Below are 6359 nucleotides of genomic sequence, written 5' to 3'. Positions count from 1 at the left end.
TTGTTATGGATTCATTTTGCCTTTGGGAAAGTCCCTGTATGTGAGAGTAAGGAATACTAATCTGGCAGTTGTGGTGGCATCTTTTTTGTATAACGCTTTATATTTCAGAAGGTAGAAGACCTAGTTACATCATACCTTTTAAATATGAACCTAATGTAAAGGAGTCTCTGCCTCTTATTTTTTCAATGTCTTTGACATCAATCATATGGTTTGATGACTCGAGAACAAGTATATAGTTTTAAATAAAACATGAATTGCTCACTTATGATGAGTAATAGGACTACAATTTCTAATTGGTATATGGTATCCTTGCAAGGTTTTCAAATCTGTTGAAAAGAGTTCACCCAATTATGACCTCATTTCATGGATTAGTGATCAAGGTGAAGTTTCAAAGTGAAGTCCATACCTCAGATTCTATAAGTAATAGGACAACTTTTGTTTAAGATATGAATTGATTGTACGGTGTACATGACCATCTGACCCTGGCCTCATTTTATCAATTTATTGGTTAATTTTAAGTTTTTGTGGGTAAGGTCTATTTCTCAGATAATGTTAGCACTGGGTCAACAATTTTGGTGTATGGAAGGATTATAAGATGTACATGCCATATGAATTCAAACATGATCAGGAAAGTAGGCAAGACATTTCAGTGTGTACACTTTTATAATTTTGATTTTGATTTCTTCTTCAGAACTGAACACCATTTTCTTCAGAACTTTATAATTTTAACCATTTAAAGCCACATATTCTAGTACTAGTGATAAAGGAGCCCATGATAAACATCAAAATGGTTTCTTTTAAGCAGTACTTGATTCAGATTAAAACCTGATTTGTGGGGGACTACAATAGGATTCAAACAGAAAACTATGACACCCTAAAAATTCCACTAAATTCAATAGGTTTGTTATGTAATCAGAATCCAGGATATCTTCTCATGTCTTGATTTTACCTGCATCCCACAAGTGAAAGGCAGGTCTAGTAACCATTTCAGGCCATTCATAACAGACTGAGGTATGGGCTTTACTCATTGTTGAAGGCTGTACAGTGATCTAAAGTATAACAATTTATTCTACACAATGACGATCAATCATCATGCTTGATGAACTTTATTGTGCAAGGATACAGGCGATTCCCTCTATTTGGTAGATCCTTTTACCTTCTTATCATTTCTAGTTTACTTCAGTTCAAGTGTACATCAAATGTACTACATGTATAAGCTTAAGAACCATACAAATTTGCTTGTTTGTGCTCTTCAATGAGTTAGTCTGAATTTGGTCAAGTTGTTTATACTGTATTAGAATGAAGATGATGATGTATTCATTTGGTGGCCTAATTTTGCTCTATTTACATACTCTACATCAAAATCCCTATATCATTCCACCATAAATACACAGGGTATATTTAATAAAACATACTAGTCATAATAATTTATGGAACATAACTAGAAACATGTCAAATAAAAAGCATTCACAACACGGTCCCTTATAAATATTTCCAGTTACCTTTGACTTAAAAAAGTAGATTCTTTTCACTTGACCCCCCAACTTTGATAAAAGCCCATAAACCTTAAACCTGCAACAGAGCATGCAGATTTCTGCTCGTTATGGATTCATTTTGCCTTTGGGAAAGTCCCTGTATGTGAGAGTAAGGAATACTAATCTGGCAGTTGTGGTGGCATCTTTTTTGTATAACGCTTTATATTTCAGAAGGTAGAAGACCTAGTTACATCATACCTTTTAAATATGAACCTAATGTAAAGGAGTCTCTGCCTCTTATTTTTTCAATGTCTTTGACATCAATCATATGGTTTGATGACTCGAGAACAAGTATATAGTTTTAAATAAAACATGAATTGCTCACTTATGATGAGTAATAGGACTACAATTTCTAATTGGTATATGGTATCCTTGCAAGGTTTTCAAATCTGTTGAAAAGAGTTCACCCAATTATGACCTCATTTCATGGATTAGTGATCAAGGTTAAGTTTCAAAGTGAAGTCCATACCTCAGATTCTATAAGTAATAGGACAACTTTTGTTTAAGATATGAATTGATTGTACGGTGTACATGACCATCTGACCCTGGCCTCATTTTATCAATTTATTGGTTAATTTTAAGTTTTTGTGGGTAAGGTCTATTTCTCAGATAATGTTAGCACTGGGTCAACAATTTTGGTGTATGGAAGGATTATAAGATGTACATGCCATATGAATTCAAACATGATCAGGAAAGTAGGCAAGACATTTCAGTGTGTACACTTTTATAATTTTGATTTTGATTTCTTCTTCAGAACTGAACACCATTTTCTTCAGAACTTTATAATTTTAACCATTTAAAGCCACATATTCTAGTACTAGTGATAAAGGAGCCCATGATAAACATCAAAATGGTTTCTTTTAAGCAGTACTTGATTCAGATTAAAACCTGATTTGTGGGGGACTACAATAGGATTCAAACAGAAAACTATGACACCCTAAAAATTCCACTAAATTCAATAGGTTTGTTATGTAATCAGAATCCAGGATATCTTCTCATGTCTTGATTTTACCTGCATCCCACAAGTGAAAGGCAGGTCTAGTAACCATTTCAGGCCATTCATAACAGACTGAGGTATGGGCTTTACTCATTGTTGAAGGCTGTACAGTGATCTAAAGTAAGTAATTTCTGTGTTATTTGGTCTCTTGTGGAGAGTTGTCTCATTGGCAATCATACTGATTGTTATACCTAAATCAATTGTATGCACCGATACAGGCCCAGACCCATTATTTGTCTTGATACTTCCTAAAACAAACTGATGTGTTTAGATAAAGGACCTTCCTGCTTCCCCAATTTTGATACATATTTAGCCAAGTCCTTTGTCCAATGATCAGCCAGAAATGAGGACTTGTCTGTGTAGTCTTTGTTTTATTATTTCAAACAGTTTGAAACATTTTGCTTTGTTTGATCATGGAAGTATTATATTGACAGGAACTCCAACAAACCGACTTCAAACGTTTATAGTGCGATGCCGCAAAATCGTTAAGTATCTGTTAATTAATTTGACATCTTTCAATTAGTTGTATCGATGCATGGGTTCAACGACGTTTTCGGGATACTCGTAATTACGGAATTTACCGAAGTAACCGGATGTATACATAAATGTCAAGGATATGACATTTAACGACCATGCCAATATTTGACAGTTGATAATTTATAGTTTTAGGTTTTCTATGTTAATAAACTATCAACATTTACAAATATTTCACTAATCAATATGGACATGCACGATTTTGATGATGAAGAATTTGAAAAAATTATCGGGAGAAGAAATTGAAGAGTTTTATTGCTTTTGTAAATCTGAAACATGTTCAATAGAAAAGATGATTCCGTGTGAAGGACCCGACTGCAAAACAAAATTTTTCCACCACAGTTCCGCCATATCAGTTTACTGAAAAAAAAAGTAATGCTATTCTTCATTTGATTCAGTTGTAGTAAAAAATTTACCATACCCCTTTTGCGCTACCAATGTGAAACAAAATCATTACTGACAACTAACTGATTAATTTCAAACAGATGCCATATGACCCCCCCCCCCCCCCCCCCCCCAAAAAAAAAAAAAAACAAAACAGAAAAAAAAAACATAATCGTTTGCATGGACATCTTTTTCAATCGCAAATATCTATTTATTCTTTATATTCGCTTATTTGTTTCTCTGTTATTTGTTTTGTGCATAATCAGGCCAATAGAATTTTTTTCATATATGAAATGGATTTGCTAAAATATGTTTAAGGCTGTAAGGTGACCTATAGTTGAAAACTTCTGTTTCATTTGATCTCTGGTGGAGAGTAGTCTTATTGGCAATCATATCTTCTTATGTTTATATTGAATTATAATAAATGTCTTGTGTAAGGAAACAAATAGTTGTAATCTGCATGTATAATTGAGGTTTACTGCTAACAAATCACTTGTTGAATTGTTTACTGAAAGTCCGGTGTCAAATGTTTCATTCATTTCAACAAAAAGAAAATTTTATAAATTTCCCAAAGCAAATCCGTCAAACGCCAGAGCAATCTCGGACCAGGTTGAATTTAAAAAAAAAAGAAGGTGTACATGTAATCTGTGTTTTAACTTGATACATACTAGAGACAATCACGGGCGTATAATTATCCACCTCTTAGGCAGCAACCATTTGATTTTCTGGGGGGGGCTATGGTTTTTTTCTCTGTACAAACTTTTTTTTTCGCCTGCGGTGAAAAACAATCTATTTTTTTCGCGACAAGTCGAAAACAATTTTTTTCTTTCAATTTTAGCATTACATTTAGTGGCAGCTGAGGGTGAAACAAACAATTTTTTTTTCTCAGAATCAAAAACAAATTATTTTTTTCTCCAAAAACTGGAAACAAACTTTTTTTTCCAAAAAAAACCATAGCCCCCCCCCCCCCCAGAAAATCAAATGGTTGCTGCTTTAGTGCTTAAAACAATTTCTATAAATATGTTAAGTTACATTTTACGATCGAGAAACTATTAATATTTGTGTTACACTCGATTAAAATTTACAATCTTTAACTTAAAATTTGAGTTATCAGGCGCCATCAGGCACACTACACGGACATCAAATTATTTTCTGCAAACACTCTACTTCAGAGTCATGTAATCTGCATAATCCGATATTTCCCGATTTCCTAGTTCTAGTGATAAAAACATATTAGACAAAACTAAAAATAATCTTATCTTCTTTCCAAATACAGTTATTTTTCTTTTGTCATTCTGTTAAATATGGACCGATTTTTAAGATTGTTTCAGCTGTAGTCTTTAATTATTGAATAGAAACAGGTGTCGTTATTCATGTAGCGATTCGCAATTAGCCACGGGAGTTTCCGTGTTTATTTACATTGGTAGGTAGATTAGACCCTCGATAACAGATCACGTGATAAGATCAGTTTCTGTAAACTACACACGCGAGGGCGGCATCGCAGATACCCTACAAAGGAGTTATCACATACTTGACATACTGAGTCGGAACCTTTTATTTTCCTAAAGAAATCAGTGGGGTGCGAATGTGCTAATTTTTCGTTGGAGTTCCTGTCAATATAATACTTCCATGGTTTGATTGACCAGAAAAAAATGGGACAATTTTTTAGAGATCTTCAATGCAAATCATTGCTGTTAAATTTGCTTGATATTGGGTTCATAATTTCAGACAAGATAATAAAAAGTCCACTAACAGAGAACATGAAATGATGGAATAAAACAGAATAAATTCACTAAGAAATGAAGAGTCAAAATAAACAAATGATTTTATTCACAAACAAAAACAAACAAAAATAACCCCAAATAAAGTTACTAGCTGTTATAGTTGCACCAAATGATAAACATATAAACTACACAGAATGATCATGATGATAAATGACAAACTACCAGTATACTGTAAACCAACTAATTTTAGCAAGCGATTTATTTTCGGGACCTTTGTGAGTAGGAAAAGAACGCGAATATAAATCGTCACGATCTTGTAAAACTTGAATCTTTTCTTATTGAATTACATCAAGTAAATTTGAAAATCACAAAATTAAATGGCCACGAAGTTGGTATGAAAGGACTTAACACGAAATACAGTATCCTAAAAAATACTGTGACATATACTCAACATCCAAATTGTCCATTTTCGTATGCTTTTTGACAAGCAACTGATTTTTATGCCCCACTAGAAAGTGGCCGGAGCATATGGTATTTTCCCATACTTTAGCTTAGCCTTACAATGAAAGTATCATGCTATATTCAATGTTTGCCTTTAATTTCCAAAGAAAATTGTGAAAAAAAGTAACAGACATATACAAATCTATAATGTGCATAGACAAATGTAAGAAAGATCTTTTTCAATATAATAATGGAATATGTAAATATGATACAATAAACATAATGATTAAGTTATAAATTTAGAGAAAATAAGAACACCTAATCCAGACCTCCTCCTCATTTACACCTCTACAAAGCAAACTGATTTTTACAAATAATTGCTGTATCATACAACATCCATTTACTGATATCTAACAATGCAAAACAGGAGATTCAAAAATATAAAATATTAAATGTACAATGACAGCTGTTTTCCTAGACAAATTAAAGTAATGCAATGACTGGATAAAAGCTGCAATAAGTCATTTTACAAATTAAAGGAAAATGTTGCTTTTATATTTCAATACACCTTATCGCTATTTGTCTGCCATAACTGGACAACACAAAAGTTCCCGTAAATTTTGACGTCATGATAGAAAATATCTGACGCCATAATGGAAAATTGATTGTTGTATGAGGTCAACAGTTAAAGCAAAACAAATTCTTGGGTCAAGCGAAACAGATTTTCAAATAGCGATAAGGTGT

Source organism: Mytilus galloprovincialis, chromosome 3, assembly GCF_965363235.1.
Source record: "Mytilus galloprovincialis chromosome 3, xbMytGall1.hap1.1, whole genome shotgun sequence".
Taxonomy (NCBI): domain Eukaryota; kingdom Metazoa; phylum Mollusca; class Bivalvia; order Mytilida; family Mytilidae; genus Mytilus; species Mytilus galloprovincialis.
Note: the sequence above shows the minus strand (reverse complement) of the source record.